This window comes from Oncorhynchus mykiss, chromosome 10, assembly GCF_057628025.1.
Source record: "Oncorhynchus mykiss isolate SJ-2025 chromosome 10, ASM5762802v1, whole genome shotgun sequence".
NCBI lineage: Eukaryota > Metazoa > Chordata > Actinopteri > Salmoniformes > Salmonidae > Oncorhynchus > Oncorhynchus mykiss.
The window spans coordinates 59,983,994-60,007,967 of NC_143031.1; the positions used below are offsets into that span (position 1 = coordinate 59,983,994).

A 23,974-nucleotide genomic window follows, 5' to 3' on the forward strand; every position below is an offset into this window, starting at 1 on the left:
CCGTAGGTCCTCTACCATTAGTAACTGTAATTTCATTTTTGGCGTAAATTAGTTGAAATTAAATTTACAATAAACATATTTACTGCATTGTTACTTTTGCACCTGTCAGCGGGGCGAGAGTAACATATCATTGGACGGAAGTAACAGCTGCAGAGAAATGCACAATATCTGTCTAATCTCCATGTTTCTGGTTTGTAATGCTAGTTTCTTTCAGCAAACGTTCTATCAGCCATAATGTCATGTTTGTGTTGATTTTAATAATTAATGAATATTATGGAATATTATGGAAATTAACCACGCGTCAACATGCAATGTTGTGCAATTATGGATGACTAAATAGATATATTCGATATATTAGATATAGATATATTAACCATTATTTTCTCATCTCACTTTAAGGGGAATGTAGTAGGAGATGTTTTTCACCATTTTCAATGACTCTTCATGCTTAGCCCTACCAATTAGGTGCGCTCCAGCTGTCCTTCTCATGTGCACTCCACTCCTCAAGTCTTGATAGTATAAACTGCTTCAAGTATTTAGACCTTTTGCTATGAGACTTGAAATTGAGGTCAGTTGCCATTGATCATCCTTGAGATGTTTCTACAACTTGATGGGAGTCCACCTGTGGTATATTCAATTGATTGGACATGATTTAACTAGACGATACTATAGTGGTAGGCTTGATTACCAATATCGACGAGATGGCCTACAGGGAGGAGGTGAGGGCCCTCGGAGTGTGGTGTCAGGAAAATAACCTCACAATCAACAAAACAAAGGAGATGATTGTGGCCTTCAGGAAACAGCAGGGGGAGCACCCCTTTATCCACATCGACAGGACAGTAGTGGAGAAGGTGGAAAGTTTTAAGTTCCTCGGTGTACACATCACGGACAAACTGAAATGGTCCACCCACACAGACAGCGTAGTAACGAAGGCGCAACAGCGCCTCTTGATCCTCAGCAGGCTGAAGAAATTTGGCTAGTCACCTAAAAACCCTCACAAACTTTTACAGATGCACAATCGAGAGCATCCTGTCGGGCTGTATCACTGCCTAGTGAGGTCTGCACAACGTATCACCGGGGGCAAACTACCTGCCCTCCAGGACACCTACACCACCCGATGTCACAGGAAGGCCAAAAAGATCATCAAGGACAACAATCACACGAGCCACTGCCTGTTCACCCCGCTATCATCCAGAAGGTGAGGTCAGTACAGGTGCATCAAAGCAGGGACTGAGAGACAGAAAAACAGCTTCTATCTCAAGGCCATCAGTCTGTTAAACAGCCATCACAAACATTGAGTGGCTGCCGCCAACGTACTGACTCAAATCTCTAGCCACTTTAATATCTACTAATTGGATGTAATAACTTATCACTAGTCACTTTAAACAATGACACTTTATAAAATGTTTACATACCCTACATTACATCTAATATGCATATACTGTACTCTAAACGATCTACTGCATCTTGCCTATGCTGCACCACCGCTCATCAATATATTTAAATGTAGATTTTCTTATTCATTCCTTTACACTTGCGTGTATAAAATAGTTGTTGTGAAATTGTTAGATTACTTGTTAGATATTACTGCACGGTCAGAACTAGAAGCACAAGAATTTCGCTACGCTCGCAATAACATCTGCTAACCATGTGCACGTGACCAATAAAATTTAATTTGAAAATTTGAAAAGGCACACACCTGTCCATGTAAGGTTCGACAGTTGACACTGTATGTCAGAGCAAATACCAAGCCATGAGTTCGAAGGAATTGTCTGTATAGCTCCGAGACAGGAATGTGTTGAGGCACAGATCTGAGGAAGGGTACCAAAAAATGTCTGCAGAATTGAAGGTCCCCAAGAACACAGTGGCCTCCATCATTCTTAGATGGAAGAAGTTTGGATCCACCAAGATCTTTATAGAGCTGGCTGCCCGGCCAAACTGAGTAATCGGGGTTGAATGGCATTGGTCAGAAAGGTGACCAAGAACTCGCTGGTCACTCTGAAAGAGCTCCAGGGTTCCTCTGTGGAGATGGGAGAACCTTCCAGGAAGACAACCATCTCTGCAGAACTCCACCAATCAGGCCTTTATGGTATAGTGGCCAGATGGAAGTCACTCTATAGGAAAAGGCACATGACAGCACGCTTGGAATTTGCAAATAGATACCTAAAGGACTCTGACCATGAGAAACAAGATTCTCTGGTCTGATGAAGCCAAGTGTCACATCTGGTGGAAACCTGGCACCATCGCTACAGTGAAGCATGGTGGTGGCAGCAGCATCATGCTGTGGGGATTTTTTTCACCGGCAGGGACTGGGAGACTAGTCAGGATCGAGAGAACGATGAAAAGAGCAAAGTACAGAAAGATGCTTGACGATAACCTACTCCAGAGTGCTCAAGAACTCAGACTGGGGCGATGGTACATATTCCAACAGGACATCAACCTTAGCACAGCAAAGTTAGTGCAGCATTGGCTTCAGGTCAAGTCTCTGAATGTCCTAGAGTGGCCTGCCAGAGCCCGGACTTGAACCCTATCGAACATCTCTGGAGAGACCTGAAAATAGCTGTGCGGCGACGCTCCTCATCCAACCTGACAGAGTATGAGAGGATCTGCAGAGAAGAATGGGAGAAGCTCCGCAACAAACAAAAAATATATTTGTTTGTTTTGTCATTATGTGGTATTGTGTATAGATTTATGAGAAAAAAGGCTCCTTGAAAAAGTCAAGGTGTCTGAATACTTTCCGAATGCACTGTATGTTTGGAACCATAAACAACTAAACAACTCTACAACTGAAAACACTTCAGACTCCGTTTTTTACACACATCGCTAAATTTGAAAACGCTGTGCATACATGCTAACATACAGTTGAAGTCGGTTACATACACCTTAGTTAAATTCATTTAAACTCAGTTTTTCACAATTCCTGACATTTAATCCAAGTAAAAATGATCTGTCTTAGGTCAGTTAGGATCACCACTTTATTTTAAGAATGAGAAATGTCAGAATAATAGAAGAGAGTGATTTATTTAAGCTTTTCTTTATTTCATCACATTCCCAGTGGGTCGGAAGAATACATACACTCAATTAGTATTTGGTAGCATTGCCTTCAAATTGTTTGGGTCAAACGTTTAGGGTAGCCTTCCAAAGGCTTCCCACAATAAGTGTGAAGTGGGTGAATTTTTACCCGTTCCTCCTGACAGAACTGGTGTAACTGAGTCAGGTTTGTAGGCCTCCTTCCTCGCACGTGCTTTTTCAGTTCTACCTACACATTTTCTATAGCATTGAGTTCCGGGCTTTATGATGGCCACTCCAATACCTTGACTTTGTTGTCCTTAAGCCATTTTGCCACAACTTTGGAAGTATGCTTTTGGTCGTTGTCTATTTGGAAGATCCATTTGCGACCAAGCTTAATATTCCTGACTGATGTCTTGAAATGTTGCTTCAATATATCCACATAATTTTCCTGCCTCATGGTGCCATCTATTTTGTGAAGTGCACCAGTCTCTCCTGCAGCAAAGCACCCCCACAACATGATGCTGCCAACCCCTTTGCCTCACGTTTGGGATGATGTTCTTCGGCTTGCAAGCCTCCCCCTTTTTCCTCCAAACATAACAATGGTCATTATGGCCAAACAGTTCTATTTTTGTTTCATCAGACCAGAGGACATTTCGCCAAAAGGTACAATATTTGTCCCCATTTTCAGTTGCATACCGTAGTCTGGCATTTTTATGGCGGTTTTGGAGCACTGGCTTCTTCCTTGCTGAGCGGCCATTCAGGTTATGTTGATATGGGACTCATTTTACTGTGGATATAGATCATTTTATACCTGTTTCCTCTAGCATATTAACAAGGTCATTTGCTGTTGTTCTGGGATTGATTTGCACTTTTCGCACCAAAGTACGTTCGTCTCTTGGAGTCAGAACGCATCTCCTTCCTGAGCGGTATGACGGCTGCGTGGTCCAATGGTGTTTATACTTGCGTACTATTATTTGTACAGATGAACGTGGTACCTTCAGGCGTTTGGCAATTGTTCCAATGATGAACCAGACTTGTGGAGGTCTACAATTTTTTTTCTGATGTCTTGGCTGATTTCTTTTGATTTTCCCATGATGTCAAGCATAGACGCACTGCTTTTGAAGGTAGGCAATGAAATACATCCACAGATACACCTCCAATTGACTAAAATTATGTCAATTATACTATCAGAAGCTTCTAAAGCCATGACATCCTTTTTTCCCCCCAAGCTGTTTAAAGGCACAGTCAACTTTGTGTATGTAAACCACTGACCCACTGGATTTGTGATACAGTGATTTTTAAGTGAAATAATCTGTCTGTAAGCAATTGTTGGAAAAAATTACTTCTGGGTAATTACCACTGGGTTGGTTATAGCATTTCTTTCACATGACCCATTTCTTTCATATGACCCATACATGTATTAAATTGTGTCTGAGTGAGCATAATCTAATAATTAAAAAATATTTACAAAATATTTTTATCTTGACACTTTAGAGTTTTTATATTGCTACTAAACCATTTCTCACTGTCACGTTCTGACCTCTATTTCTGTTGTTTTGTATTTATTTAGTATGGTCAGGGCGTGAGTTGGGTGGGCAGTCTATGTTTGTTTTTCTATGTTTTGGGGCATTTCTATGTTTTCGGCCTAGTATGGTTCTCAATCAGAGGCAGGTGTCATTAGTTGTCTCTGATTGAGAATCATACTTAGGTAGCCTGGGTTTCACTGTGTGTTTGTGGGTGATTGTTCCTGTCACTGTGTTTGTCGTCACAGGATAGGACTGTTTTGCGTTCTCACATTTCTTGTTTTCGTTAGTTTGTTCATGTGTAGTGATTTATTAAAATATGAATAACCACCACGCTGCGCTTTGGTCCGCTTCTCCTCCTCCTACAGACGAACGCCCTTACAGAATCACCCACCGCAACAGGACCAAGCGGCGTGGTAACGGGCAACAGCGGCACAAGGAGGAATGGACTTGGGATGATGTGTTGGACGGCAAGGGTTGCTACACATGGGAGGAGATCCTGGCGGGAAAGGATCGCCTTCCATGGGAACAGGTGGAGGCAGCGAGGAGAGCAGAGGCAGCCGGAGAGAGGAGCCGGCGATATGAGGGAACACGGTTGGCAAGGAAGCCCGGGAGTCAGCCCCAAAAATGTCTTGGGGGGGGGCTAACAGAGAGTATGGCTACGCCAGGTAGGAGACCTGAGCCAACTTCCTGTGGTTACCGGGGGGCTACGCACGGTGTCCCCAGTGCGGGTGCACAGCCCGGTGCGGTACATTCCAGCTCCGCGTATCGGCCGGGCTAGAGTGGGCATCGAGCCAAGTGCCATGAAGCCGGCTCTACGCATCTGGTCTCCAGTGCGTCTCCTTGGGCCGGCTTACATGGCACCAGCCTTGCGCACGGTGTCCCCGGTTCGCCTGCATAGCCCAGTGCGGGCTATTCCACCTCGCCGCACTGGCAGGGCGACCGGGACCATTCAACCGGGTAAGGTTGGGCAGGCTCGGTGCTCAAGAGCTCCAGTGCGCCTGCACGGCCCGGTCTATCCGTCACCACCTCCACGCACCAGCCCTCCGGTGGCAGCTCCCCGTACCAGGCTGTCTCTCCGGCCCATCCTTGCAGGGGCTCTCTCCTCTCCAGCGCTGCCGGAGTCTCCCGCCTGTTCGGCGCTACGAGAGCTATTCAGTCCGGCGCTTCCAGAGCCTTCCTCCTCTCCAGCGTCGCCAGTGCCGCTCGTCAGCCCAGCGCCGCCAACGCCGCCCGTCTGCCCAGCGCCGCCAGTGCCGCCCGTCAGTCCGGCGGTTCCAGAGCCTTCCTCCTCTCCAGCGCCGCCAGTGCCGCCCGTCTGCCCAGCGCCGCCAGTGCCGCCCGTCTGCCCAGCGCCGCCAGTGCCGCCCGTCTGCCCAGCGCCGCCCGTCTGCCCAGCGCCGCCAGTGCCGCCCGTCTGCCCAGCGCCGCCAGTGCCGCCCGTCTGCCCAGCGCCGCCAGTGCCGCCCGTCTGCCCAGCGCCGCCAGTGCCGCCCGTCTGCCCAGCGCCGCCAGTGCCGCCCGTCTGCCCAGCGCCGCCAGTGCTGCCCGTCTGCCCAGCGCCGCCCGTCTGCCAGGAGCCGACAGTGCCGCCCGTCTGCCAGGAGCCGCCAGTGCCGCCCGTCTGCCAGGAGCCGCCAGTGCCGCCCGTCTGCCAGGAGCCGCCAGTGCCGCCCGTCTGCCAGGAGCCGCCAGTGCCGCCCGTCTGCCAGGGGCCGCCAGTGCCGCCCGTCTGCCAGGGGCCGCCAGTGCCGCCCGTCAGCCAGGGGCCGCCAGTGCCGCCCGTCAGCCAGGGGCCGCCAGTGCCGCCCGTCAGCCAGGGGCCGCCAGTGCCGCCCGTCAGCCAGGGGCCGCCAGTGCCGCCAGTCAGCCAGGGGCCGCCACTGCCGCCAGTCAGCCAGGGGCCGCCAGTGCCGCCAGTCAGCCAGGGGCCGCCAGTGCCGCCAGTAAGCCAGGGGCCGCCAGTCAGCCAGGGGCCGCCAGTGCCGCCAGTCAGCCAGGGGCCGCCAGTAAGCCAGGGGCCGCCAGTGCCGTCAGTCAGCCAGGGGCCGCCCGAGCAGCTGCCCCTCTGTCCAGAGCAGCTGTCGCCCCTCTGTCCCAAGCTGCTGCCGCCCCTCTGTCCCGAGCAGCTGTCCCTCTGTCCCGAGCAGCTGTCCCTCTGTCCCGAGCAGCTGTCCCTCTGTCCCGAGCAGCTGTCCCTCTGTCCCGAGCTGCTATCGCCCCTCTGTCCCGAGCTGCTATCGCCCCTCTGTCCCGAGCAGCTGCCCCTCTGTCCCGAGCAGTTGTCCCTCTGTCCCGAGCAGCTGCTTCACCTCTGTCCCGAGCTGCCCCTCTGTCCCGAGCAGCCCCTCTGTCCAGTGGGGTCATTGAGAGGGGTGGCCATGGTGAAAAGTAAGCCAGGGAGGCGGACAATAAGTCGGACTAAGACAATGGTGAAGTGGGGTCCGCGTCCCGCGCCAGAGCCGCCACCGCGGACAGACGCCCACCCAGATCCTCCCCTATAGGTCAAGGTTTTGCGGCCGGAGTCCGCACCTTTGGGGGGGGGTACTGTCACGTTCTGACCTCTATTTCTGTTGTTTTGTATTTATTTAGTATGGTCAGGGCGTGAGTTGGGTGGGCAGTCTATGTTTGTTTTTCTATGTTTTGGGGCATTTCTATGTTTTCGGCCTAGTATGGTTCTCAATCAGAGGCAGGTGTCATTAGTTGTCTCTGATTGAGAATCATACTTAGGTAGCCTGGGTTTCACTGTGTGTTTGTGGGTGATTGTTCCTGTCACTGTGTTTGTCGTCACAGGATAGGACTGTTTTGCGTTCTCACATTTCTTGTTTTCGTTAGTTTGTTCATGTGTAGTGATTTATTAAAATATGAATAACCACCACGCTGCGCTTTGGTCCGCTTCTCCTCCTCCTACAGACGAACGCCCTTACACTCACCTTCAGTATTATTTGCATGTGGCAAATAAAACACACATTTATTTGATTTAGTCTGTGTTTACCAGAGACGATAATGTGAAGAACAACATGAACTGCACCAAAGTCAGATTAGGATATAGGCCACAGACTAGATATAGTGTATTTTTACCTGGAGTTGTACCTTATTGTAGGCTACTACTTTCACCACTTTTAGTCTTGAAATCTTTGGTTGTTTACAACACTACCTTACTCGCTCTGTTTAACACATGTTCTCACATGTGAATCCTTAAAGAGATGGGAGGGGCTAAAGCTTAAGAGGGTGTGAACGATGCTGAATAGGTGTTGAAGAGGAGCTCTCCAGTATGTGTACCAAAACATTCATGGGCAATTTAAAAGTGGGGATACAAGTTTATCAACTTTCAAAGCGGAATGTCTTTCCCATTGTTCCTCAACTGCATTGTATGATGTATCATTTACTATCTCTGTCTCTACTTTTATAAAACAACAATGCATTCGGAAAGTATTCAAACCCCTTGACTTTTTCCAGTTGTGTTACCTAACAGCCTTGTTCTAAAATGGATTAAATAGTTGTTTTCTATTTTTTTGTGAATTTATAAAAAATTAAAAAATTTAATGAAATATTATGTTTAAGTAAGTATTCAGTCCATTTACTCCTTTGGCAATGATTATTGCCTCGAGTCTTCTTGGGTATGACGCTACAAGCTTGTCAAACCTGTTTTGGGGAAGTTTCTCCCATTCTTCTCTGCATATCCTCTCAAGCTCTGTCAGGTTGGATGGGGACTGTCGCTGCACAGCTGTTTTCAGATCTCTCCAGAGATGTTCGATAGGGTTCAAGTCCAGGCTCTGTCTAGGCCACTCAAGGACATTCAGAGACATGTCTATAAGCCACTCCTGCGTTGTCTTGGCTTTGTGTTTAGGGTTGTTGTCCTGTTGGAAAGAGAATAACGGCGCTCTGGAGCAGGTTTCCAACAATGAACTCTCTGTTTTTTACTCTTTTCATCTTTCCCTCGCTCCTAACTAGTCTCCCAGTCCCAGACGCTGATAAACAGTCCCACAGCATAATGCTGTCACTGCCATGCTTCAACGTAGGGATACGTGACATTCAGGCCAAAGAGTTAAATCCTGGTTTCATCAGACCAGAGAATCTTGTTTCTCATGGTCTGAGAGTTCTTTAGGTGCCTTTTGGCAAACTCCAAGCAGGCTGTCGTGTGCCTTTTAGTGAAGAATGGCATCCATCTGGCCACTCTACCATAAAGACCTGATTGGTGGTGTGCTGCAGAGATGGTTGTCAAACCTGGAATGTTCTCCCATCTCCACAGAGGAACTCTGGAGCTCTGTCAGACTGACCATTGGGTTCTTGGTCACCCCCCTGACCAAGGCCCTTCTCCCCGGATTGCTCAGTTTGGCCGGATGGCCAGGTCTAGGAAGAGTCTTGGTGGTTCCAAACTTCTTCCATTTAAGAATGATGGAGGCCACTGTGTTATTGGGTTACTTCAATGCTGCAGACATTTTTTGATACCCTTCCTCAGATCTGTGCCTCAACACAATCCTGTCTAGGAGCTCTACAGACAATTCCTTCCACCTCATGGCTTGGTTTTTGCTCTGACATGCACTGTCAACTGTGTTACCATATACTGACAGGTGTGTGCCTTTCCAAATCAAGTCCTATCAATTTAATTTACCAGAAGTGGACTTCAATCAAGTGATATAAACATCTCAAGGATGATCAATGGAAACAGGATGCACCTGAGCTAAATTTATAGTCTCATAGCAAAGGGTCTGAATACATATGTACAGTGCCTTGCGAAAGTATTCGGCCCCCTTGAACTTTGCGACCTTTTGCCACATTTCAGGCTTCAAACATAAAGATATAAAACTGTATTTTTTTGTGAAGAATCAACAACAAGTGGGACACAATCATGAAGTGGAACGACATTTATTGGATATTTCAAACTTTTTTAACAAATCAAAAACTGAAAAATTGGGCGTGCAAAATTATTCAGCCCCCTTAAGTTAATACTTTGTAGCGCCACCTTTTGCTGCGAGTACAGCTGTAAGTCGCTTGGGGTATGTCTCTATCAGTTTTGCACATCGAGAGACTGACATTTTTTCCCATTCCTCCTTGCAAAACAGCTCGAGCTCAGTGAGGTTGGATGGAGAGCATTTGTGAACAGCAGTTTTCAGTTCTTTCCACATATTCTCGATTGGATTCAGGTCTGGGCTTTGACTTGGCCAATCTAACACCTGGATATGTTTATTTTTGAACCATTCCATTGTAGATTTTGCTTTATGTTTTGGATCATTGTCTTGTTGGAAGACAAATCTCCGTCCCAGTCTCAGGTCTTTTGCAGACTCCATCAGGTTTTCTTCCAGAATGGTCCTGTATTTGGCTCCATCCATCTTCCCATCAATTTGAACCATCTTCCCTGTCCCTGCTGAAGAAAAGCAGGCCCAAACCATGATGCTGCCACCACCATGTTTGACAGTGGGGATGGTGTGTTCAGCTGTGTTGCTTTTACGCCAAACATAACGTTTTGCATTGTTGCCAAAAAGTTCAATTTTGGTTTCATCTGACCAGAGCACCTTCTTCGTGTCTCCCATGTGGCTTTTGGCAAACTTTAAACACTGTTTATGGATATCTTTAAGAAATGGCTTTCTTCTTGCCACTCTTCCATAAAGGCCAGATTTGTGCAATATACGACTGATTGTTGTCCTATGGACAGAGTCTCCCACCTCAGCTGTAGATCTCTGCAGTTCATCCAGAGTGATCATGGGCCTCTTGGCTGCATCTCTGATCAGTCTTCTCCTTGTATGAGCTGAAAGTTTAGAGGGACGGCCAGGTCTTGGTAGATTTGCAGTGGTCTGATACTCCTCCCATTTCAATATTATCGCTTGCACAGTGCTCCTTGGGATGTTTAAAGCTTGGGAAATATTTTTGTATCCAAATCCGGCTTTACACTTCTTCACAACAGTATCTCGGACCTGCCTGGTGTGTTCCTTGTTCTTCATGATGCTCTCTCCGCTTTTAACGGACCTCTGAGACTATCACAGTGCAGGTGCATTCATACGGAGACTTGATTACACACAGTTGTATTGTATTTATCATCATTAGTCATTTAGGTCAACATTGGATCATTCAGAGATCCTCACTGAACTTCTGGAGAGAGTTTGCTGCACTGAAAGTAAAGGGGCTGAATAATTTTGCACGCCCAATTTTTGATTTGTTAAAAAAGTTTGAAATATCCAATAAATGTCGTTCCACTTCATGATTGTGTCCCACTTGTTGTTGATTCTTCACAAAAAAATACAGTTTTATATCTTTATGTTTGAAGCCTGAAATGTGGCAAAAGGTCGCAAAGTTCAAGGGGGCCGAATACTTTCGCAAGGCACTGTAAATATGGATTTTCAGTTTTTTTTTATTTATACATTTGCAAAAGTTTCAAAAAAATTGTTTTCGCCTTGTCATTTTGAGGTATTGTTTGTAGATTGACGAGGAAAACATTTAATTTAATCAAATGTAGAATAATGCTGTGATTTATCAAAATGTGGAAAAACTCTAGACATCTGAATACTTTCCGAATGCACTGTATATGGAGACTTTTTAGTGCCAAAAGTAAGAGGTTAATTACAAATGTTTACTGATGTTTCTCATGCTTCCAGATATACGACAGACACCTCCGTTAGATCATTTTTGGGCCTATCTGTCGTTCCTTGTAGTAAATCTGTTATTCAACGCGTTTGTATGGGCTAATAGCAGTAAAGAACAAGAAGGCCCGCACACTGTCAAAGCTCCCAATTCACCACTTTATTGACAACGTTTTGAGCTGAAACAGATCTTCATCAGGTCAAACAAACAAACTGAGTGCTCACATCCCAAAAAATGACACTTTTCAACATACATGACCATTACACAAATGACGCATGGTGAGTGAAAAAACCATGGGTGTCTCTAATAATTTGATTTTAAATGAGATTGGCACATGTAGTAGTTCCATAAAGTTATACACATTTACAAAAAGACCAAGACTAATAGCAGTAAGGCCCCAAATAATGTTTCATAAAAAAATGTATATATTTTTTTGTTATATGCCAAGGGGTCTTAAAATTCAAATGATCCTTGGTATGACCTTTTTAAAACAATTCCAAATAGCTTAAAAGAACCCCCCCCCCCCCCCCCCCCCACGCCGGCTTCAACATGGCTTAGACTCTGTGTTAACCTAATTAACAATTAACGTCCCTCCACCCACTACATGGTAGGTAGGTAGGTAGGGCACACTTGAATCCTGACCTAGAGTCTAATGTGTGTTTGAGTGACATCGGCAGAATGGTTGAGGCTAGAAACAAAACATGCATGGGATCGTTCAGCAGACTCTCCCGATGAACGCAAGCCTAAATCGGAACATTGGAAATAAACTCTTCACAGTGAAAACTTGGTCCCACAGACAACAAGGCGTTCCTCCATAGAAAAGCATTACATACAGCCCTCAAAAAACCATATCACCCCCGTTTACTGTGATCCCCCGTTGACTAGCTATCCATCCTGGCACACATCCAATCGTGACCTTATAGGGATGCCCTGTTTGTAGGTTCAGCTTCCTGTTTATGTGACAAAACAAGCAAGTTTAGTGTAGAGAATCATTGTGCCATCTAAACCACTGTTAAATATACACTGCTCAAAAAAAATAAAGGGAACACTTAAACAACACAATGTAACTCCAAGTCAATCACACTTCTGTGAAATCAAACTGTCCACTTAGGAAGCAACACTGATTGACAATAAATTTCACATGCTGTCGTGCAAATGGAATAGACAACAGGTGGAAATTATAGGCAATTAGCAATCAGCCTGTAGTGTGGTTTTCCACTTTAATTTTGAGTGTGACTCCAAATCCAGACCTCCATGGGTTGACAAATTTGATTTCCATTGATAATTTTTGTGTGATTTTGTTGTCAGCGGATTCAGCTACATAAAGAAAAAAAGTATTCAATAGAATATTTAATTCATTCAGATCTAGGATGTGTTATTTTAGTGTTCCCTTTATTTTTTTGAGCAGTGTATTTTCCATAACCAAACATATTTTATTTACATCTGTTTGAAGCTGGTGTAAAAAGTTAAAGAAGCAAAAACTAAACTTAAGAACAGGAAGCATAGAAATAATGCGCATAGAACAGATCTACCGCTTCTAAGACTTGCTTTCAATGAGAATGATAGAGCAATTTTTTTGTTCGTGTTGCCCCAAAAAATACATATTGCAGCTGGGGGTCATAGGGACGGCTTCAAATGGTGAAAAATATGTAATCTTCTCAAATGTTACATATTTGTGAACCGGGGGGGGGGGACCAGGTATCGTAAATTTGAAAGTACTTTGACCTCCATTGGACAAAATGGTCGTGCAGTTCTAGAAACTAAGAGCCTTGTTATGAATTCTTGAATGAATTCTGAAGATTTGTTTGTTTTAGATTGACTTGAAAATGTCTGTGTCTGTCTGTGTCTGTTTTGTTTGTCTGTGTATAAAGTGTAGGGTGAGAGAGAGGAGGGAGAGGGATAGCGAGAGATGAAAGGAGGGGAGGCATGGAAATAAGGAGGGAGATGGAGGAGGAGGAGGGAGAGAGAGAAAGAGGGAGAGTGAGGGAAGTGGAGAGAGAGAGGGGAGGGTGATAGAGGGACAGGGAGAGAGGAGCGAGAGGGGGAGAGAAATGAAAAGTGCTGGAGGGGGAAGGAGGGTGAGAGACAGAAGGGGGTAGAGGGGAGAGAGCAATGGAGAGGGTGAGAGAGGGGGAAGGGTGGAGTGGTGGGGGGTGAACAAAGGGGGAGGGAGAGAGAAGAGAATGAACGGGGGATATTTTTGTTGTCATTGGCGCTATTACTTAGCATTGCTGACGCAACTCACGTGGTACACAGAGAAGGAGAGCTGTGACACACTGGTCTGGACAGGAGCCCGTTGTTAGTGCAGTATTTGTGCAGGAGAAGGCATAAGCTTCAATTTTTATCTGGGGGGTTGAGACATTTCGTTGTATTGAAAATCTAACAGTTGTATTGGAATCGGGCAGTGCTATGGGGCTTGTGTGTGTGGCTGTCCATGTGGGTGTTTGAGTGAGAAAGACACAGAGAAGACCATCACTGAAACAGCACTGCCCCATTCATTATCAACACACCTTGCCTACATCATAATCGAGCCTTTCCAGACTCTCAGGTTAGGAAGATTTCAAGTTAGGTGTCAGCAAGACTAACTATTACTGGCATTAAGAACATGTAAAATGGTTCCCATATTGTAACTTACACATCTAGGCCTACTGTACCATTGAGCAACTAGGAGTGACTAGGAGTGTTCTTTTTATGACATACAATGTCTTCGGAAAGTATAATTCTAAAATTGATTAAATATAATTTTTTTCCTCAGCAATCTACACGAAGCGAAAAAACATTTTTTTTAGAGGACCTTAATTGCATAAGTATTCAGACCCTTTGCTATGAGACTCGAAATGTAGCTCAGTTGCATCCTGCTTCCATTGATCATCCTTGAGGTGTTTCTACAACTTGATCGGAGTCCACCTGTGGTAATTTCAATTGATAGGACATGATTTGGAAAGGCACACAATTATTTATATAAGGTCCCACAGTTGACAGTGCATGTCAGAGCAAAAACCAAGGCATGCAGGGGAAGGAAATGTCCGTAGAGCTCCAGGACAGGATTGTGTTGGGGCAAAGATCTGGGGAAATGTACCAAAAAATGTCTGGTCCCCAAGAATATAGTGGCCTACGTCATTCTTAAATGGAAGAAGTTTGGAACCACCAAGACTCTTCCTAGAGCTGGCCACCCAGCCAAACTGAGCAATCCGGGGAGAAGAACCCAATGGCCACTCTGACAGAGCTCCAGAGTTCCTCTGTGGAGATGGGAGAACCTTCCAGAAGGACAACCATCTCTGCACCACTCAACCAATCAGGCCTTTATGTTAGAGTGGCCAGGCGGAAGCCACTCCTCATTAAAAGACACATGACAGCCAACTTGTAGTTTGCCAAAAGGCACCTAAAGACTCCCAGACCTTAAAAAACAAGATAATCTGGTCTGATGAAAACAAGATTGAGCTCTTGAACTGAATGCCAAGTTTCACTTCTGGAGGAAACCTGGCACCATTCAGTGTCGTGCTGTGGTGATGTTTTTCTGATGCAGGGACTGGGAGATTAGCCAGGACTGAGGCAAAGATGAACGTAGCAAAGTACAGAGAGATCCTTGATGAAAACCTGCTCCAGATCACTCAGGAACTCAGACCCGCACACAGCTAAGACAAAGCAGGAGTGGCTTCGGGACAAGTCTCTGAATGTCTTTGAGTGTCCCAGCCAAAGCCAACATGAGGCAGCAGGGTAGCCTAGTGGTTAGACTGTTGGACTAGTAACTGGAAGGTTGAAAGTTCAAACCCCCAAGCTGACAAGGTACAAAGCTGTCATTCTGCCCCTGAACAGGCAGTTTATAACAGTTTACACTGTTCCTAGGCTGTCATTGAAAACAATTATTTGGTCTTAACTGACTTGCCTAGTTAAATAAAGGTAAAAAACAAACAAAAAACAATAATGAACATGAGCCTAATGCATCCTCTGGTTTCACCATACAGTCAAAATAAATGTTTGACTGTATAGACCTGCAAAACTAAGTTTAAACCAATCTTACATGGACCTGACCCATTTATTATCAATGTTCATTAGGCCTATCCAGAGTGTTCAGACCTATATTCAGAGTGTTCAGACCTACAGTACCAGTGAAAGGATTGGACACACCGACTCATTCAAGGGTTTTTCTTTATTTTAACTATTTTCTACATTGTAGAATAATAGTGAAGACATCTAAACTATGAAATAACACACATGGAATCATGTAGTAACCAAAAAAAGTGTTTAAAAAAAATCAAAATATATTTTATATGACTTATTTATATTATTTATATAACTAGCCACCATTTGCCTTGATTGCAGTTCTGCACATGTCACGCTGGTATGAAGGGATTCAGGAGACAGGTGCAGGAATGCGCAATAGGGGTTTTTATTTCCCAAATTACAGTGTGCCGAGTATGCACGGGAATGAAGACCAAACAGACATATATTCAAAACACGGGGTTGAAACCCAAACAAAAGAGTTGCTCTTTTGTTTGGGTTTCAACCCCGTGTTTTGAAGGAGTACCTTAAATACATACACCGGAGCGAGACCCATAACATATACGCACATAATGATTATCCCACAGGAGGAGACCCGTAATCATCTGCGCAATCCACAAGGAAACGAAAGCCCAAAAACACAGCACAGGTTCTCACACCCACCAACAGACATAGTAACAATAACCGACAGCAAAAGGTGAACACAGGGCACACTTATACAATTGCTTATCACTGGGAATAGGGGGCAGGTGTGCTCGATGAAAGTTCCGGAGGCAGCATACTCCTAGCATTCTCTCAACCAGCTTCATTAATTAGTCACCTGGAATGCATTTCAATTAACAGGTGTTAATTTGTGGAAGCTCTTTTCTTAATACGTTTGAGCCAATCAGTTGTTCTGTGACAAGGTGGGGTTGGTATACAGAAGATAGCGCTGTTTGATAAAAGACCAAGTCCATATTATGGCAAGAAAAGCTCCTCACAGTCCATCATTACTTTAAGACATGAAGGTTAGTCAATCTAGAAAATGTCAAGAACTTTGAAAGTTCCTTCAAGTGCAATGGCAAATACCATTAAGCACTATGATGAAACTGGCTCTCATGAGGACTGCCAAAGATAAGGAAGACCTAGAGTTACCTCTGCTGCAGAAGATGAGTTCATTAGAGTTAACTGCACCTCAGATTGCAACCCAAATAAATGTTTCACAGAGTTCAATTCACAGACAGATCTCAACATCAACTGTTCAGAGGAGACTGCGTGAATCAGGCTTTCATGGTCAAGTTGCTGCAAAGAAACCACTACTAAAGGACACCAATAAGAAGAAAATACTTTTGGACATTAGACTGGTGGAAATATGTCCTTTGGTCTGATCAGTCCAAATTTTAGATTTTTGGTTCCAACCACTGTGTCTGTGAGATGCAAAGAAGGTGAACAGATGATCTTTGCATGTGTGGTTTCCACTGTGAAGCATGGAGGAGGAGGTGTGATGGTGTGGGGGTGCTTTGCTGGTGACAGTGTCAGTGATTTATTTAGAATTCAAGGCATACTTAATCAGCATGGCTTCTACAGCATTGTGCAGCGATACGCCATCCCATCTGGTTTGCGTTTAGTGGGAACATAATTTGTTTTTCAACAGGACAATGACACAAAACACACCTCCCGGCTTTGTAAGGGCTACTTGACCAAGAAGGAGAGTGATGGAGTGCTGCATCAGACGACTTGGCCTCCATATTCACCTGACCTCAACCCAATTGAGATGGTTTGGAATATGTTGGTCCACAGAGTGAAGGAAAACAGCCAACAAGTGCTCAGCATATGTGGGAACTCCTTCAAGCATTCCAAGTGACTACCTCATGAAGCTGGTTGAGAGAATACCAAGAGTGTGCAATGCTCTCATCAAGGCAAAGGGTGACTACTTTGAAGAATCTCAAATATAAATGTATTCTGATTTGTTTAACACTTTTTTGGTTACTACATTATTCCATCTGTATTTTTTCGTTGTTTTGATGTCTTCACTATTGTTCTACAATGTAGAAAATAGTAAAAAAATAAAGAAAAACCCCTGAATGAGTAGGTGTTTCCAAACTGTTGACTGGTATAGTGGTTCATTTCTTTACTATCAAATAAGGAGAGACAAAATTATCACACAAGTCAGAGTTAAACTTAAACTAAATCTTTAAGAGTGAGATCTTTGCAATAGTGAAGGCTGGTTGATGAATTACCGTCTCTGATGATCCGTTGAGAGCGCCGAGACAAAGGTACAAAGGTCTTTTATAGCCAAGATACACCCCATTCAACCTACATGACAAACAACCAATATATAGAATGGGTCACAAGGTTAAGATTTGTATGAAAGATACCTATAATACATAGCAGACAGTATCTGCTGTGTCAACAGTTTTCATTGTATATACCAGTGTCTGGCCCTCCGACTCCAAACTGGAACAATCTCTCCCTGGTATGCTATAGAACAGAAACATTGACTCATGCTCTGGAATGCTCGTTAAATTTTATCTCCCAAAGTACATCGTTAATCTCCTAAAATGTGTTATCTCCCAGAGGCCCATCCTCAGTAGAACACACAAACAATAGTTAAGAATACTCTATTCTGTTGAAATAAAACAACCATTTGATGCAATAAAAGTATTATAACATAATCTTGCAATTTTGCCACCAAACTGGTACTGTATATTCCTAGACAAGTGCTTATTGTTTCCTGTGAGACTTACCGACAGTGAAAACAATGACTTGAAAACAACTCCGTGCCCATAGGAATGAGGAACGGATCGGTTTCAGTCGATAAGGAAGCAGTGTTCATGAGATAAATATTTCCTGTTGCTTTCCTGCAAGTCATGGAGGGGAAAACTGGTACTGTGCTTGATACATTTACTAAAGTATTACTGGTATGGAACTCTGTAATCACCACAACCATTACCATCATCAATTCTGCCTCTACCATCCAACTTTGCTGCCAGAAGGATGCCTTCACCAGGAGCAGACAGTCTCTGATACTAGAGCACTAATGCTTCCCATTAATTTTTTCTTCAACTGTTCTCTCTTTTTATTTTTTGGGGGTGGAAAACTGCAATTCTTTTGCTGTGAATATGTAAAAGATATGAGTTGGAAGTTTACATACACCTTAGCCAAATACATTTAAACTCAGTTTTTCAAAATTCCTGACATTTAATCCAAGTAACAATTATCTGTCTTAGGTCAGTTAGGATCACTACCTTATTCTAAGAATGTGAAATGTAAGAATAATAGTAGAGAGAATTATTTATTTCAGCTTTTATTTCTTTCTTCACATTCCCAGTGGGTCAGGAGTTTACATATACTCAATTAGTATTTGGTAGCATTGCCTTTAAATTGTTTAACTTGGGTCAAACGTTTCGGGTAGCCTTCCATAAGCTTCCCAAATCAGTAACTGAGTCAGGTTTGAAGGTTTGCTTGCTCGCACACGATTTTTCAATTCTGCCCACAAATTTTCTATGGTATTGAGGTCAGGGCTTTGTGATGGCCACTCCAATACCTTAACTTCGTTGTCCTTAAGCCGTTTTGCCACAACTTTGGAAGTATGCTTGGGGTCATTGTCCATTTGGAAACCCATTTGCGACCAAGCTTTAACTTCCTGACTGACTGATATGTTGCTTCAATATATCCACATAATGATGCCATCTATTTTTGAAGTGTGCCAGTCCCTCGTGCAGCAAAGCAACCCCACAACATGATGGTGCCACCCCCCGTGCTTCACTGATGGTATGGTGTTCTTCGGCTTTTAAGCTTCCCCCTTTTTCCTCCTAACATAACAATGGTCATTATGGCCAAACAGTTCTATTTTTGTTTCATCAGACCAGAGGACATTTCTCCTAAAGTACAATCTTTGTCCCAATGTGCATTTGCAAACTGTCGTCTGGCTTTTTTATGGCGGTTTGTAGCAGTGGCATCTTCCTTGCTGAGCGACCTTTCAGGTTATATCGACATAGGACTTGTTTTTACTGTGGATATAGATACTTTTGTACCTGTTTTCTCCAGCATCCTCACAAGGTCCTTTGCTGTTGTTCTTGGATTGATTTGCACTTTTCTAGAACAAAGTACGTTCATCACTAGGAGACAGAACATGTCTCCTTCCTGAGCGGTATGACGGCTGCGTGGTCCCATGGTGTTTATACTTGCATACTATAGTTTGTACAGATGAACGTGGTACGTTAAGGCATTTGGAAATTGCGCCCATGGATGAACCAGACTTGTGGAGGTCTACAATTTTCTTTTTGAGGTCTTGGCTGATTTCTTTTGATTTTCCCGTGATGTCAATCAAAGAGGCACTGAGTTTGAAGGTAGGCCTTGAAATACATCCACAGCTACACTTCCAATTGACTCAAATTATGTCAATTAGCCTATCAGAAGCTTGTAAAGCCATGATATTATTTTCTGGAATTTTTCAAGCTGTTTAAAGGCACAGTCACCTTAGTGTACGTAAACTTCTGACACAGGAATTGTGATACAGTTAATTATAAGTGAAATTATCTGTCTGTAATCAATTTTTGAAAAAATTACTTGTGTCATGCACAAAGTAGATGTCCTAACCAACTTGCCAAAGCTATGGTTTGTTAACTTCTTTGTGGTACCCCCCCCCCCCCCCCCACCCTTCTTCTCAATTTCCCGCCTAAAGACATACCCAAATCTAACTGCCTGTAGCTCAGGGCCAGAAGCAAGGATATGCATATTCTTGGTATCATTTGAAAGGAAACACTGAATTGTGTGGAACTGTGAGTTGAATGTAGGAGAATATAACACAATAGATCTGGTAGAATAAAATACAAGGAAATAAACATACGTTATCTGTTTTTTATTGTTGCTGCATCATCTTTCAACTGGCCAAGAACAGCCAAACATACATATAGGATGCTGGGGATGATTTGAATGAAGAACATAAGATGGCAACAATAGCTGAGCAAAGTTTTAGACAGATAATCAAAAATGAGCGAGCTACATGACATTGAGTATGAAGTCACCCAGGTGTCCCACACAAATGTACCCAAATGTACCACCCCCCCCAAAAAAAAATATATCAAATAAATAATTAAATAAATAAATAATAATAATAAACAAACATAACAAGGGTATTGTGAAGTCCCTCAGTCCTCTACACAATAGTGTGCTGCTGGTGCCATGGCCCATAGCAGTCTCTTTCTGTTGTAAAGCAGAGGCTTACTGAACAGGTGGTGCAGGTGATGGGGTGACAAAGGGCACAATGACGTCTCCCTACTGTGCCCTTTTTGCCCTGAGGCACATTCATGCCTGCAGAGATTAATCTGGGCAGGTGAACACCACTGGTTGGAGCAGAAGGTGCTGCAGTGGACTTGCTGTAGCTAGCAATCTCCTGGATGAGCAGCTCCTTGAAGGCTAGCTGTGAGATGGTGGGCTATCCACAGCTCTTGGCCATTTCCTTCTTGAGAATGAAGGAATTCACCACAGCAATGTCAATGAAATGATAGAAAAATATTTTGTACCATTTTATGGTCTTGTGGATACTGGAGCACATGACAACCTCTCTGGTATCCATCTACTTCACAAACAGCAGGACATCTTCACGGATCCATCGCATGGTACCCCACTCAGCCCGCTTAGGCATGTCGTTCACCTTGGTCTTTGGAAATCCCACCCCGTTGGTACAAATGGTGCCACAAGCCCACACCTCCCGCTTCCTCAGCTCTGTAAACAGGGTAGGGCTTGTATAGAAGTTGTCCACAAAAAGTTTGTAGCCCTTCCCCAGCAGTTGAAAATGCAATAACTCCATAACGGAATCATAACTCAGTCCATTACCGGTAGCAAAACAGTTGTTCCCCTCATAAACAAAAAAATTGCAAGTGTAGGCACACACAGAATCAGCCAAAACAAACAGCTTGTAGCCCCATTTGGTTGGTTTGTTACGAATGTATTGTTTGAGGCTGATTCTGGCCTTTGAGGCTACCATCCTCTCATCGATGGACAAGTTCTGGGCGGGCTGAAAATAAGTCTTGCAGGTATCAATGATGCTGGGGTAGAGAGGCTTTATTTTACAGAGCCTATCAAACCTTGGTGTGCCTCTCTTCTTGTCATTCTCCCCATCAACTTCTGGGTCACTGTTGTGAAGTGCCCGTGAGATGGTCAGAAACCTTTCAGAAGACATGACAGTCATGGGGAAAGGCAGTTGATAGAGAGCTGACGTTTTCCAGTAGTCCCTTAGAGTTTTCAACTTCACCAGCCCCATGTAAATGACCATTGAAAAGTAGCAGAAAAGGTCTGACATGGAAATGGTCTTCCATGCCTCTTTCTTTCCTGCCTGCCTCGGGGTTCTGGCTGGATGAACCAGCTTCAGAGGGAGATGGACACCTAGACATTGGCGGCTCATAATCAGAATCACTGCCACTGTGAAAGATTTTAAAAATCTGTAGCAATGCTTTCACGTATGAGCCCTGTATCAACACATAAAATAAACAGATATATATAGAGTACAGGGAACATCATCTCTGGTGAAAAGCTGTTCCATTCCATGTTTATGTCAAATAAAAATAAAAAATATATCACACACACACAAAGTATTGCCAATGTGTACTTTACACATTTCATTACAGATGATATGTTTATATATTGCAAATAAAATAAGAACATCTAAAAAATAATCTCAAATGAATAATATTTCTTATTAATTTCAAACAATGACATTAGCATTACAGTTTACCAATCCAGCATGGCATCCTCGCCATGCAGAAACATTTCTTCCGCCTGGGAGTCAAAACTAGCTTCGCTGAAAGATTCATCTTCCTGAAGAAACTCGGTCTCGCTGTCTCGATCAATTTCCTCTATAATTGGGTTAAATCTGTATACCTAGACTTTGTTTTAGCTTTTCCTGATTTATTCGCCATAATTTAAATATATAAACTTGTTGAAAATGCTATTGAATATGTACTGCTATGTGTAACACTCGTGGCTCCGTCAAGTAGGATTTGCAATGGCGAATGAACCTCTTTTACGCCAAAGGCTGGTCTTCGAACGTACAACCATTGCATATTGCCGTTTACCTCAACTCATTGGCTATCTTCCAAGCTAGATTTCAAGATGATCAGTGGTCATTGGGCCAAAATACAGTCAATCAACGATAGACCGGTCCTACCATTGAGGTCATTGATTGGTGTCTTCAAATCGTTTTGTTTTGGTCAATACTTCCTGGGAAAATAACCCTCATGTATGGTTGTGTTAGCAACAACCAGAGGATTGCAATGAAATCAACCATGACTGGAAAAGTTTAGTGTGTGTAATTACCATGAACGCTTCGTCCAAAGTTGAATGAGACGGAAATCACGACGCAACGGGGTTAACAAATGTTTTGTGTTTGATTTTATCAAACAAAACGAACATTCACTGTGTAGTTAGGACACTTGGCATTGCCACCAGAGGAAGATCTTCAATGCTTGGTTGGAAAATGCTCGTAATACTTGTGTGTGTGGGGCTCCGTCCTCAGAAGATCTTGTGTTTGTTTTTGCAGTAAACCTTTTTGAAATCTGACACAGCGGCTGGATTAATAAGACGTTCATCTTTTAAATGATGTAAGATACATGTATTTACAAGAATGTTTAATACAACGAATGGTGTATTCAAAATGTTAGCTCTCTGCAGTTTCACCGGATGTTGACCTGGTGGGACGTTAGCGTCTCACCTACCCTAGAGAAGTTAACAAGAAATTTGTGGAGTGGTTGAGAAACGACTTTTAATGGGTGTATGTGAACTTGCGACTTCAACTATAAGTTGACGGTGCATGTCATGAGAAACAAAGTTCTCCGATCTGATGTATCCAATATTGAACTCTCTGGCCTGAATACCAAGCGTCACGTCTGGAGGAAACCTGGCACCATCCCTACGGTGACGCATGGCGGTGGCAGCATCATGCTGTGGGGATGTTTTTCAGGGGCAGGGACTGGGAGACTAGTCAGGACTGAGGGAAAGATTAACTTAGCAAAGTACAGAGAGATTCTTGATGAGAACCTGCACAAGAGCACTCAGGACCTCACACTGGGGTGAAGGTTCACCTTCCAAAAAGACAACAAGCTTAAGCACACAGCCAAGACAATGCAGGAGTGGCTTTGGGACACGTCTCTGAATGTCCTTGAGTGGCTCAGCCAGAGCCCAGACTTGAACCTGATCGAACATCTCTGGAGAGACCTGAGAATAGCTGTGCAGTGACACTCCCCAACCAACCTGACAGATCTTGAGATGGTCTGCAGAGAAGAATGAGATATGGAACCTCCCCAAATACAGGTGTGCCAGGCTTGTAGCGTCATACCCAAGATGTCTCAAGGCTGTAATCTCCGCCAAAGGTTCTTCAACAAAGTACTGAGTAAAGGGTCTGAATAATTATGTAAATGTGATATTTTATTTTTTCAAATGTAATTCATTTTAGAATTAGGCTGTGACATAAAAACATGTGGAAAAAGTCTAAGGGTTTGAATACTTTCCGAATGCACTGTATCCCCATTGACTCCTGAAGAATATAACATTTAAATGCCTCATGAGCGTACTTCCACTGTCGTACTCAATCAGAACACAAAATATAAGCTTGTTTTACTCCAATGTTTGTAAACAAAGTAAATGTTAACAAACAACGTATAGCCTCAGAACATGGTTAAAACACAAATGTTGATTTCATGGATGGGATCCTGCTCTGTTTATGAATTTCAGACTGCTTACATTTCTCCAGCCCCATCCCTAAATGTTTTACCGAAACGTTGGGCGGAGAAATGTGTTAGGGAATGCTTCTGATAATTAGCTACTCTTTCTGGTGTCTGATGTCACACAGATGTCTAGACCTTTAATTCATCAAATGA

The 23,974-nt window shown here is 43.8% G+C and overlaps 1 long non-coding RNA gene across 2 annotated transcripts; it reads right to left on the reverse strand.

Annotated features, from left to right (window-relative positions):
• Positions 1–11,652: 11,652 nt before the first annotated feature.
• Positions 11,653–18,113, reverse strand: LOC149980104 (uncharacterized). 2 transcript variants are annotated; one of them, XR_016483856.1, is made up of 4 exons: positions 17,843–18,113; positions 17,336–17,411; positions 13,360–13,459; positions 11,653–12,064 (listed from the first exon to the last, which is right to left on the reverse strand). It is a non-coding gene; the product is annotated as an uncharacterized LOC149980104 (long non-coding RNA). The 2 variants fall into 2 exon arrangements; XR_016483855.1 differs by lacking the exon at positions 13,360–13,459.
• Positions 18,114–23,974: the final 5,861 nt, after the last annotated feature.